The sequence below is a fragment of the Castor canadensis genome, chromosome 8 (genome assembly GCF_047511655.1).
Source record: "Castor canadensis chromosome 8, mCasCan1.hap1v2, whole genome shotgun sequence".
NCBI lineage: Eukaryota > Metazoa > Chordata > Mammalia > Rodentia > Castoridae > Castor > Castor canadensis.
Genome location: NC_133393.1, coordinates 63,645,157 through 63,657,244, shown reverse-complemented (window position 1 = coordinate 63,657,244; position 12,088 = coordinate 63,645,157). Strand labels below are relative to the sequence as shown.

At 43.9% G+C, this 12,088-nt stretch overlaps 1 long non-coding RNA gene across 1 annotated transcript; it reads left to right on the top strand.

The window, feature by feature from the left end:
• Positions 1–5,472: 5,472 nt before the first annotated feature.
• LOC141425724 (uncharacterized) lies at positions 5,473–9,376 on the top strand. Its single transcript, XR_012450795.1, has 2 exons — positions 5,473–6,045; positions 8,827–9,376. It is a non-coding gene; the product is annotated as an uncharacterized lncRNA (long non-coding RNA).
• Positions 9,377–12,088: the final 2,712 nt, after the last annotated feature.

Sequence of the window (12,088 nt, the reverse complement as noted above, 5' to 3'; positions counted from 1 at the left end):
TTGTTGTCTTGGCATTTCTTGAGTGTTTCCTGTACATTTTGGTTGATCATATCCAGTATCATCTCTATAAAATTCTCATTGAGTACCTGTAGTATTTCTTCTTTTAGTTTATTCTTGTGGGCTTCATTTGGTTCTTTGGCATAGTTTATCTTCCTTTTGTTGGAATCTGGATCTGAGTATCTGTTTTCTTCATTTCCCTCTGGTTCCTGTACTAATTTTTTGCTGTGGGGAAACTGGTTTCCCTGTTTTTTCTCTCTTCCAGTCATTGTCTTTGATGTTGTTATTATCCCTGTACTGTGTACAATTAAGTATTTTCTAGCTTGTAAAAATAACAGTGGTGATATTTAGAATGGAAGGGTGAGAGGAGAGGGAAAGAAAAGAAGTTAAAGAGTGAAAAACAAATACACAAACAAGTAAAACAAAACAAAACAAACAAACAAACAAAAGTGTCAAAAATATAAACAGGGAGTGATAGTGTACTAATCAACAGTAAGCTGAACAGGCCTTAGAGAGACAGAGAGAGGATTGAGAAAATAAAAATAAATAAATAAATAAAACTTTAAAACTAAAAAAAAATTTTAAATCTCCAAATTCAAATGCAATAAAGTTTCAGTGTTAATAATTTTGCTGTTCAGCCTCCAATCCTGGAGATAGTGTCTCAGAAGTAATTGTGTCATTGTCTCATCAAAGGGGAAAAAAAACCAAACCAAACCAAACAAAAAAAACACCATAATGTGTCCCAAGTTCAAATGCAATACAGTTTCAGTAAGTTTTTCAGCATGCATGTATAGTTCGGTTGTTGTCTCATCAAAGAAAGGGAGAAAAAAAAAGTCTGGAGACAGTTCTGTGAATGGCTATCTGAGGCTGTGGCTCACCTGCCCACTGCTGTCAGTCTGCTGTTGCTGGAGGCTTTATTTATGCAGATGTTAGGAGTGAGCTTAACACTCACCTAGCCCCACAGGCTATGTTTACTTAGAGTTCTCCTGTGCATGACCGCCACTGCTACAAGCTTTCCCCTTTCCAAGCATACTGGGGGAGGTGACACTGCACCAGCTTTTTCAGGCCAGCATGTTTATTTACAGTTCACATGGGAAGTTGGCCTTCCCCCCTCTCCTGTGGAGTTTTCCTCCCACTGCCACTTTTACAAGCTTTCCGGCTCCTGGTTGCTGGGCGTGTGCTGCCACTCCTGCCTTCTCCAGCTGGCTTATTTATTTACAGTTCACATGGGAAGTGGGTCTTCCCCCCTCTCCTGTGGAGTTTTCCTCCCACCACCACTTTTACAAGCTTTCCTGCTCCTGATTGCTGGGCATGTGCCACTGCTCCTGCCTTCTCTGGCCTGGCTTGTTTATTTACAGTTCAGTGATTAATTGCCCCTCCCCCCCTTCGGCTCTCAGGGCACCCCGCCTTCTTTGCTACGTGTCTTTTTTGTTATTGCTTATTATTCAGTTTCTCTTTTTTCCCTGGGTGGGGGTCAGTCTGTCCAGGCGGCTATGCTGATCTGGCCCAGGGTTGTCTGTGGGAGTACCGCGTGCCAATTAGCTCACCTTGTGGTCCACGTCTTCCCAAGCAGTCCGGACGCTGCCGTCTGGTGGTGGTATGGGAGCCCTCCTGGTTTTTCCGTTTAACGTGAAGTGCGAATGCTACACATGGGCTGAGGGTGTGGAGGAGTCAAAGTTTTGCCTCTTCTCAGTGGTTTTTCCTGTAATGTGTATCTCCAGTGTGTCTCCAAGATTTTACTTTAGGAAGCATGCTTTCTGCTTCCTCCCTCCTGCCGCCATCTTGGAATCTCTCCTAGAAAAAAAATTTTAAATGACAGTAGAAGGGGGACTATTAGGGAAGAGGAAAGTGATGAGGGAGGGGGACAGGGAGTGAGATGGTAAGAGGGAGGTGATTATGGTCAAAGTATGTTATAGCATTATGACAAGTCACAGTGAAACCATTATTTTGTACAATCAATATATCCTAATAAAAATGTTTTAGAAAACTGATGGAAAACACAATCTGAGAACTGGTGGACTGAAATCAACCAATGGAAGACACTCAGGAAGGCTATCAAGCAAACGTTTTAAAAAAGATGCTTTTCATTTACTGTTAGTTTGCTTTGAAAGGGCAGAGAGGATGATCCTTCCATCATTCACTCTTTCAGCAAATACTTATTGTCTACCAATCACCAGGAACATCCAGAGCTGAGTAAGATAAGTCCCTGCCTTTGTGTCTGTTGCAGCTGATCAGGGGAAGCAGATTCTGTGAGAGACCCACCCTTCCTATGTGGCCATCTTCATCATGAAGGGCTGGGGTTCGGAGTTATCATTGCAGTTCATGCTTTTAGTAACTGATAGACTTTGAGGCAACAGACTACCATAGCAGCTATCACTTACTAAATGCTTTACATATATGATCTGTTTTAAATTCTTGCAACAAACAGGCCTGAGATAACCCTGTGCAAAAAAAAGTAAGTGCATCTGTGTGGTAGATGACACCCAAATGTGATGTCAGCCTTTCTCACTTCCTGAGCAGGTGACTTTGCAGCTCACAGAGGCACAACAGTACTGGAAAGACCTGTCAAAAACCTAGTTAAAGTATCATCGACCTTGTTTTACAAAGAAGGAAGCAGATTTAGAGAGGTGAAATAACTCTTTTTCCAGAGTCATTTACTCAGTAAGACTTGACTTAAAGCCACATTTGTTTGTTTTTGAAGCACTGTTGTCCCTCTACAGTTTCAATTTGCCCTCTAGTTGTTTTGCCAAGGTTTACCAAATCCCTTCTTGATGAGGCAATATTAAAAGAATCCTCAGAGTCTATGACTTCTTATGTGTGTTTTCTGGGTGATCCTGGAAGTCTCCTTCTAGTCTCTCCTGTTAGAATTGTTAACAACAACAACTTAAATGCTTAATTTTTTTCCTGTTGACACAAATTAAATCCAGATCATTTAAACATGCAATTAAATACAAATATTACTTTTAATCATTATGTAAATCTTGTGGGTGAAGACAATAGACATCTATACCTTGTAAGTGGACTGAAGCCATGCACACCAGGGAGGAATATTCTGCAACCAAAACCCACAGAAGCCCAACAGATGGCATGCTTTTCTTTACAGGAAAGAAGCTAGAGTGTGGTAATCTGCCCTTTCCTTTAGAGGGGAAATCTGTGAGTGTTCTGCACTAATCTGGCAGGACTGTGGATATTTGTAGGGTTGATTTCTCACCCTCCAGACTATATATGTGTTAGGAAGACATCTCCAGGACATGCCACCTCTTCCTCATTAACATGTGCCCTTAAAATAGATCAATGGAATTTTTGCAGAATGTCCAGACAGACATTTCTGTGGCAAAAAATGGGAGAATTAATGTAGTCCTGGGGCAATTCCATGAATATGTATTATTGCCATGCTTTATGAATGCATATTTCTTGTCCTTTTCTTTGTCAGTGCTGGGGTTTGAATTCAGGGCCTTGTGCCTGCCACACTTCCAGTCCCTTTTGCTTTTAGTTTCTAAGACAGAGTCTCACACTTTTGCTGGGGCCAGCTTCAGACTGTGATCCTCTTACTTCTGCTTCCCAAATAGTTGGGAGAACAGGCATGCAACTGTTAGGTCCCTGGCACTCTTGGGGCAGGCGGAAGGTCCCGAGTCCCTAATAAATCTTTCTTTTCCACATGTGGTGTGGTCTTTATTCAGCAGTTCCTTACATCTGGTGCCAAAACCTGGGAGAGGCTAACAGGACACTCCAGCCCAGGGCTGCTTCCTTGGCTTTCGTGTCCTGCCCTCTCCCAGACCCAGACTGCTGAATTGTCCCCACATATCTCCAGACTGTGCATTTTGGGCCTTACTGCCTTGCAGGCTTTCCCATCCATCATTAGCCTCTCTCTTCCACTGCTCTCCACCTGACCTACTCCTCTCCTCAGACTCAGTAAGTGTCACCCTCCTCAGGGCTGCCTGCTCTGTCTGGTCTGGAAGTCGTAGCACTGCACCAGATATGACTCTCTCACCCACTGGTGTGCCCCTCTGCTTAGCATGGGGATGCCTGGCTAATTGGTTGGGCATTCTGTTGGACAGTGACCCAGGCCAGGGACGCCTGCCCTTGGGAACCTGTTTGGTGACACTTCCCCCTCCCTCTCACTCTCTCTCTCTCTTGCTCTCCCTCTCTGTTTTCCTTTCCTCCACCTAGGGTGAGAGCTCAACAGCCCCTCCAGCTTACTTTGACCAAATGGCAACTGGACGATTCTGCTCTCCTTGCCTGGGTCACATAAGGGAGGCTAGATCTTGATGTATATCTATATTGGCCTGAAGAGTAAACTCACCAAGGCACCTGCCTCTCTCTCTTTCTCTCTCTCTCTCTTCTTTTCTTCTACGTTATGGGGACCACACACTCTAAATTAGACGTGTCCATACCCCTGGGATGCCTTCTCTGCTCCCTCAGGAACCTTGGTCTCCAAGATGATATAAAACCTAAGTGATTGATCTATTACTGCGACACCGTTTGTCCTCAGTACAAGCTAGACAATCAACCCAATGGCCTGAAAACAGTACTTTTGATTTTCACACACTTAGATCTTGTCAATTTCTGCCATTGCAATGGCAAGTGATCTGAAATTCCACACATTCAAGCTTTCCTTTCTCTCCGCTCTTGACCCTCCCTGCTCCAATCTTGTAATGCTGTTCAAATCCTTGTTGCCAGTGACAAACCCCCCCTCAAAGACCAAAACTCCTCCTGACCCCTCTCCTGAAGACTCTTCTCTTACTTGTGACTTCATGGGCTCTGTCTGCCCACCTCCCAACTCCTCCCGCCAGTCCTCTACATCAATCTCTTCTCCCACCCCATCCTCCCATGACTCAGACCCCCCTTCTTCCACCTCTGCTGGCTCTCCCAAACATCTGCCACCCTATTCTCCTTCTACAGAGGTCACAATTGACCCTGAGCGGTTGAATCCTCAAGAACCAAGAACCAAGAACCAACACTGCCAGCCTTGCCCTCAGTTCTTGCTACAACCTCACCATTCTCCTCCCCACCCGCATCCCATACCTGTTCCCATACCTCTTCCCAAACATGCCCAACCCATCTACCCATTCTGGGAAGTAGCAGGAGCTGATGGCATTATCAGAGTTCATGTGCCTTTTTCCATGACTGACCTCTCCCAAACTGAAAAGGGGCTTGACTCCTTCTCTAATGATTCTTTAAATTATTAAAGAATTTAAATACAAACCCAAGCATATGATATGACTTGGCATGATATATGTTATTCTTTCCTCCACTTTAACTTCAGATGAAAAGGAAAGAGTTTGATTGGCAGCCCAGGCACATGCTGATGATGTCCACTGCACAGATCTCACTCTCCCAGTGGGATCTACTGCTGTGCCATGTAACAACCCACATTGGGACTATCAGGACCTAGCCATGCTAGCCACGTGAAATTATATGCTCACCTGCCTCCTTGAGGGGCTACAGACTGCTTCCTATAGGGCAGTCAATTTTGACAAACTTAGAGAAATTATCCAATGCCCAACTGAAAACCCTGCTGACTTCTTAGGGCGCCTTACTGAAGCCTTAACCCTTTATTTCCCAATCCTTCCCTGATATTCGAAAGAAAACTTAGGCAGAGGATGACCCTCAAACCCCCCAAGGAGATCTTGTGAAAATGGCATTTAAGGTATTTAATAGCTGAGACAAGGCCCAATACCAACAAAAGGCCCAGTTTTTTGGTGGCTCCCCTGAGGCCACCTCCTCCAACTTTGAGACGGGCTGGACAACAACACACACCTCCAGGGGCCTGCTACAAGTGCAACTGGATGGGACACTGGGCAAAACACTGCCCTTCACTTCGCCCACTGCCAGAATCCTGTCCACAATGTGGCCAGAATGGACACTGGAAGGATGACTGCCCCTCTTTGTCTCTGCAGGGTAGGTCAGTCTCCCATTCCCACTCTCAACAGAGTGAAGGCCTCATGGACCTCTTAGGCCTGGCAGCAGAAGACTGACATGGCCCTGGGACCTCAGCCCCCTTCAAGATCACTTTGGAGGAGCCCAGAGTAACTGTCGAAGTAGCAGGTAGGCCAATCTCATTCCTGCTGGACACTGGGACCAGTTATTCGGTACTACCTAACTTCTCAGGTAAGCTTTATCCTTCACAGATCGCCATGGTGGGAGTAGATGGTGTCCTCCACTGGCCAAAAACTACTGGGCCACTTTCTTGCTACTTATCAAGAAAGGTGTCCCCTTTACACACTCATTCCTTATCCTGCCCTCTTGCCCCACTCTGTTGTTGGGAAGGGATTGTCTCTCCAAACTTCATTTCACCTTCTCCTTTACAATCCCACTTCCTACTCAAGACAAGTCCCAAGTCTTTTTCCTAATGGTACTTACTAATTGCCCTCTCTCATCAGCTCCAAACTCTCTCCCTCTGCCTCCTGATATGGTAAATCCAATAGTCTGGGATATCTCCTCCCCTTCTGTTGCTTCCCACCACTCACCAATTAAAATATATGCAAAAGACCCTAAATCTCACCCAAACAGGCCACAATATCCCATCTCCCTAAAACATAGGTGGGGACTAAAGCCCCTCATTGACAAACTCCTAGACAAGAAGATTCTTAAACCCACCCACTCCCCATGTAATACCCCCATTGTACCTGTCCTAAAACCTGATGGCTCATACAGACTGGTTCAGGACCTGAGAGTTGTTAACTTGGCTGTGCTTCTTACCCATCATGTGGTACCCAACCCACATACACTATTATCTCGTATCCCTTCAGACACCTTCTATTTTTCTGTCCTCGATCTTAAGGATACTTTCTTCACTATCCCCCTTCACCCTGATTATCACAATATTTTTGCATTCACATGGGAGGACTCAGCCTCAGGGCTAGTATAACAACTCATCTGGACAGTCCTTCCCCAGGGCTTCAGGGGTAGCCCCCACTTCTTTGGCCAGGCTCTGGCATGGGACTTATCCTCTCTTGACCTTTAACCCAGTATTCTGCTCCAATATGTTGATGATCTCCTTCTCTGTAGTCCCACCCTTATCTACTCTCAGGACCACACCACCTTACTACTCAACTTTCTAGCACAAAAGGGCTATCGAGTTTCACCTTCCAAGGCTCAGCTTTCCCTACCACAGGTTAAATACCCGGGGGTCCTTCTAACACCAACCTCTAGACATTACAGTAGACTGGAAGGCCCACATCAGGTCATTAATTGTCCCCTCTGCTAAAGGAGAATTATTTTCCTTCCTAAGTCTGGCTGGCTATCTCAGGACATGATCCCCAATTTTGCTCTCTTGGCCCAGCCTCTCTATGAGGCTGCAAGGGGCCCTTTAACTGAGCCTCTTGACCCAGCCAAGCCTATTAAAACTCCCTTTCTGGAGGGGGTGGGGCTGGTAAGGGAGGGGGCAGTGGGAAGGGGGGGTAATGACCCAAACATTGTATGCACATATGAATAAAAGGAAAAAAAAACTCCCTTTCTTAAACTTCAACAAGCCCTCCTTCAGGTCCCTGCTCTCTCTCTCCCAAACTTAGATGACCCTTTCAAGCTATATGTCACTGAGAGAGGAGGAATGGCATTGGGAGTGTTAGGACAGATGAAGGGTCCCACCTTCACCCCTATAGCCTACTTATCCAAACAGCTTGACCCTGTTATCAAGGGCTGGCAGCCTTGCCTGCATGCTTTGGCTGTGGTGGCCCTATTAACTCAGGAAGCCTCCAAACTCACTTTTGAGAAACCCACTACTGTCCTGTCCCCCAGCTGACTGACCTCTTGTCTCACTGCTGCCTTTTCAACCTGTCACCCTCAAGACTACAACTCTTCCACCTCACTTTTATAGAAAACCCTGAGGTTATTTTACAAGCCTGCCCTCCCCTTAATCCTTCCACCCTACCTCCTGATGTCACACCCCTGGAACACGCTTGCCTGGAATCCTTATATTCTCTAACTTACTGTCAACCTCATCTGTCAAGCTCACCTCTGCTGAACCCAGACATTTCTTGGTTTATAGATGGCAGTTCCTCACTGGATTATACAGGCAGGAGATGGGCAGGCTATGCTATAGTGTCCCTCACAAATGTTACTGAGTCCAGTCCTCTCCCATGGGGTACCACCTCTCAAAAAGCAGAACTGATCGCTTTAACCAGAGCCCTCACCTTAGCTGAGGGTAAGACAGCCAACATCTTTACTGACTCTAAATATGCTCACCACATTATACACCATCATGCTGTTCTCTGGGAGGAAAGGGACTTTCTCACCACAAAGGGCACACCCATCACCTATGGCAGAAAATCTTAGGAAACTTGCCTCCAACAGACCCTGCTCCTTTGGCTGACTGTCTGCCTTACCTTAACCTTCTCAGGGAACTTCTCAAAGAGCATGCAGACCAGATCCTGCCCCACCCTCCAGAGGGCCCTATAACAATTTCTGTTAAACCAGGAGGATCTTTGACCCTCCCCTTTGGGACCTCGGTGGACTGGCCCTCATCTGGTCATTCTCATAATGCTCACTGCTGTCAAGCTCAATGGGATCCCCCAGTGGCAGCACCTCTCAAGGATAAAACATTGCCCACCAACTTCAGACTCTTCCACTACAGCAAAAGATGAGTACTCTTGTGTGCCACTGGACCCCACCTGGCTACGCCTCTCCCGCAAACTCTCTCCCTTTTCCACTCCTACATAAGTTCTTAGTCCTCATCTGGTTCTTGATTTTCTGCCATAGGTGAATTTAAAACAAAGAATTAGGGGCAGTGAGCCTAATTCTGGGAGCATGCATAGTACTTCCCTGCTTCCTTCCCTTGGTTATATGATCTATTAGGTCCATTATAGAGGCTACTCTCTTTAACCCTAGATGCCTCCAGGATCGCCTAGGGGAACTCAGCAGACAGATTTCTCACCAGATGCTACTACAACCTTCTCCGGCCTACCAACAACTGGCCTTATCTGCAAATGAAGCTTGGGAAGAACCATCTGCCTGTGCTCCTGGGGACCTCTCAAATTTCCAAATTCCAGCTGAACTCCCTTAATGATGCCCCCATTCAGTATGAAGCAGCTGGATCGATTGGCACCCATAATACCAAAAAAAGGCTGGAATGTTAGGTCCCTGGCATTCTTGGGGCAGGCTAACACCGAAACCAGACCCCCTGATTTATGACTGCTTGCCAAACTCCCCTTATTGTTTCCCTGCTTGCAAAATCTCAGGAACTTCTAGTTTCTCAACTAGCCAGGCATCCTGACCCATTCCATCTGGCGATCACAGATAATCGGAGACCAGGAACTTTCTCCCTATCTCATGGCTTGGCCCCTCCTATAAAGCCCACTACCCATTCCAGCCAAGCTTCTGCACTCTGAACCTGAGAGACAGTCCTGCAGTCTGTCCCCTAATAAATCTTTCTTTTCCACATGTGGTGTGGGCTTTATTCGGTAGTTCCTTACAGCAACATCATGTCTGGCTTGTCGTTGGGATAGGGTCTCACTAACTTTTGCCCAGACTGTCCTCAGATTGCATTCCTCATATCTCCACCTCCTGAATAAGTGAGATTATAGGCATGCATTGAGGGTGACCAATCTCAGCCATGCCCCCTGAAATGGGATAAAGTTTTTCTTTATTATCTTTGCTGGATGGAGGGAAGTGGGCAATATTATAGACTTCCATTCAAACTTTTCAGTGCAATTTCTTTTCTTCTAAGGAAAAAAAAGAATAAATAAAACTTGAGTGTGAGTCTTACCTTGTTCTGATTAGCAAGAGGCATGACTTAAAGGACTGCTACTTTGATCTCTGTCTTGTAAGGCTCTGTGACACATGCCATCCTCACAGACCCGCTTTTTCTTTCAGTTATATTCCAGCAGCTCACTCCAGCTGCCCTGTGAAGCTGTTTTTTTCTACCAGGAGGCTTCTTTGCTGTAGCCAACAGGAAACCCACAACAAATTTATAATCCCTCTGTAAAACCTGCAACTTTGTAACACAATCTCAGTTTTCACTTTACTTCCAACCCCATTTTACTTTTTTGTCGTCCTTACTCCTATTATCTAAGATTGCTTATTAAAATTAAATAACAGCATGCAAACCAAGTGCCAGTGGAACATGCCTGTAATCCTAGCTACTGGGAAAGCAGAGATCAGAAGTATGATGGTTTGAAGCCATGCCCAGGCAAATAGTTCACAAAACTCTATCTTGAATACCAACCCAAAAGAAGAGTTGGCAGTGACTCAAGTGATAGAGTGCCTGCCTGAGTTTAAACCTCAGTACCATCAAAAAAATAAATAATAGCATGCAAATTCATGTTTCAGGATCTACTCAATGAGCTTGGTGTGACACTTTTAAAGATAGAACTTATGCACATTGTTACAGAAAATCAGAAAAACTCATGTGATCTCCCACTAGCCAGACATAAGCTTTTTAGACTGTCATCTTTATGTATATGCTTTTGTTAAAAATGGGATTAGACTTTTTCTTTAACTTATTCTCATTTTATGTATGACAAACATCTTTTCATGTACCTCTTGGTGATTTTTAAAAAATGACCATGTGTGTATATTAATTCTACCACAATTAGTTCAACTATGCTCTCGCACTTGGACATTAAAGTTGTTTCCCAGTTTTGCTATTCTAAAACAGTGCTATGACTTACATATTTAAAGGTATTTAAGAAGCAGCAGTATATCATATCATAGTGGTGGAAAGAATAAGCTCTTGAGTCAAGATGATGAATTAAAATACTGTCTACCTGCTGACTACATAATCTTAAGCAACTAATTTAACTTGTTAAAGCCCCAGTCTCCTTGTCTAAAAGTGTAATAAGAATAAGTAATAAAAATACCTTATATATAATAGGATTTCTATAAGTATTCTTAGTTAATCTGTGTAAAGCAGCTAGAATAGTGCCTAGTTCATAATAACTGTCCAATAAAAATTGACTGTTATTATAGATAATTTTCTAGGATTAATTTCTAGGGTAGAATTGCTTTAGTGCAGCATTGTGGTGCATACCTATAATCCCAGCATTCAGGAAGCCCAGACAGGAGGATGGAAAGTTTGAGGTCAGCCTAGGATACAAAGATCCTGTCTCAAAACAATAACAACAACAAAAAGTACATATTTTTGAGGTTTTGACATAAGATGCCAAATTTAGACTTAGTATAACAGTCATAAATCAATATTTATATTGTGGCTAAAATCAATGATATCTATCTGGGTGCATAATATGTTTAATACCTATGTGGGTGCATAAATATGGATTGTTTTTTATTTATCTGTTTACTTTATTTTACTCTTTTGGCCATGCTGGGGTTTGAATTCATTTGAACCATGCTTCCAGCCCAGTGTGTATCATTGTTAATACAACAGGATAAACATAAGTATTCTTTAAAATCATGTTTCAATTTGGGGAATAATGTCAGAAACATCCAGCTCAAACTTGTATCAGTGAACTATAGTAACAAACAAGCCCATAATCTCAGTAATTGGAAACAATTTAGGCTATTTCTCCCTCAACTACTCACTGTAGTGTAGTGGTCATGGATGGAGGATGTCTATTACTTAATAAGTCATGGACTCGGATTAACCAGAATTCTATCGAGATAGATGTTTCCATGAACTAAGAGACAGAAAAAAGTGAAAACATTCCATGTATTAGCAATAAAGTAATGAGAGCAATATGTGTGTATGTTGTGTGTGTGTGTGTGTGTGTGTGTGTTTGTGTGTACGTGTGTGCGTGTGTGTATGTTGCCTATTTTCTATTTGACTTTCAGATCCATTCTCCACCCTTATGGATCTGGACATTAGGTCTGCCCATATTTCTTTTGTTGGCTAAAACAACTGAAATCCTTTGTGTTCAGAACAAAAGAAGAAAAATCAAGGTATTTGGGAATAGTCTTTTCTTTTTTGGTGGTACTGGGGTTTGAACTCAGGGCCTAATCCTTGTTTGGCAGGCACTCTACCACTTGAGCCTCTCCCCAGCCCAGGAAATAGTCTTAATGGCTACCACACACACTTGATTTCATTTTTAAAAAATATAAATGGCATATCCACATGGTTCAAAATTTAAAAGGTATAAAACATTATAGAGTAAAAAGTATGAGAGCTATTGTCAGGGCTGGGAGTATGGCTAAA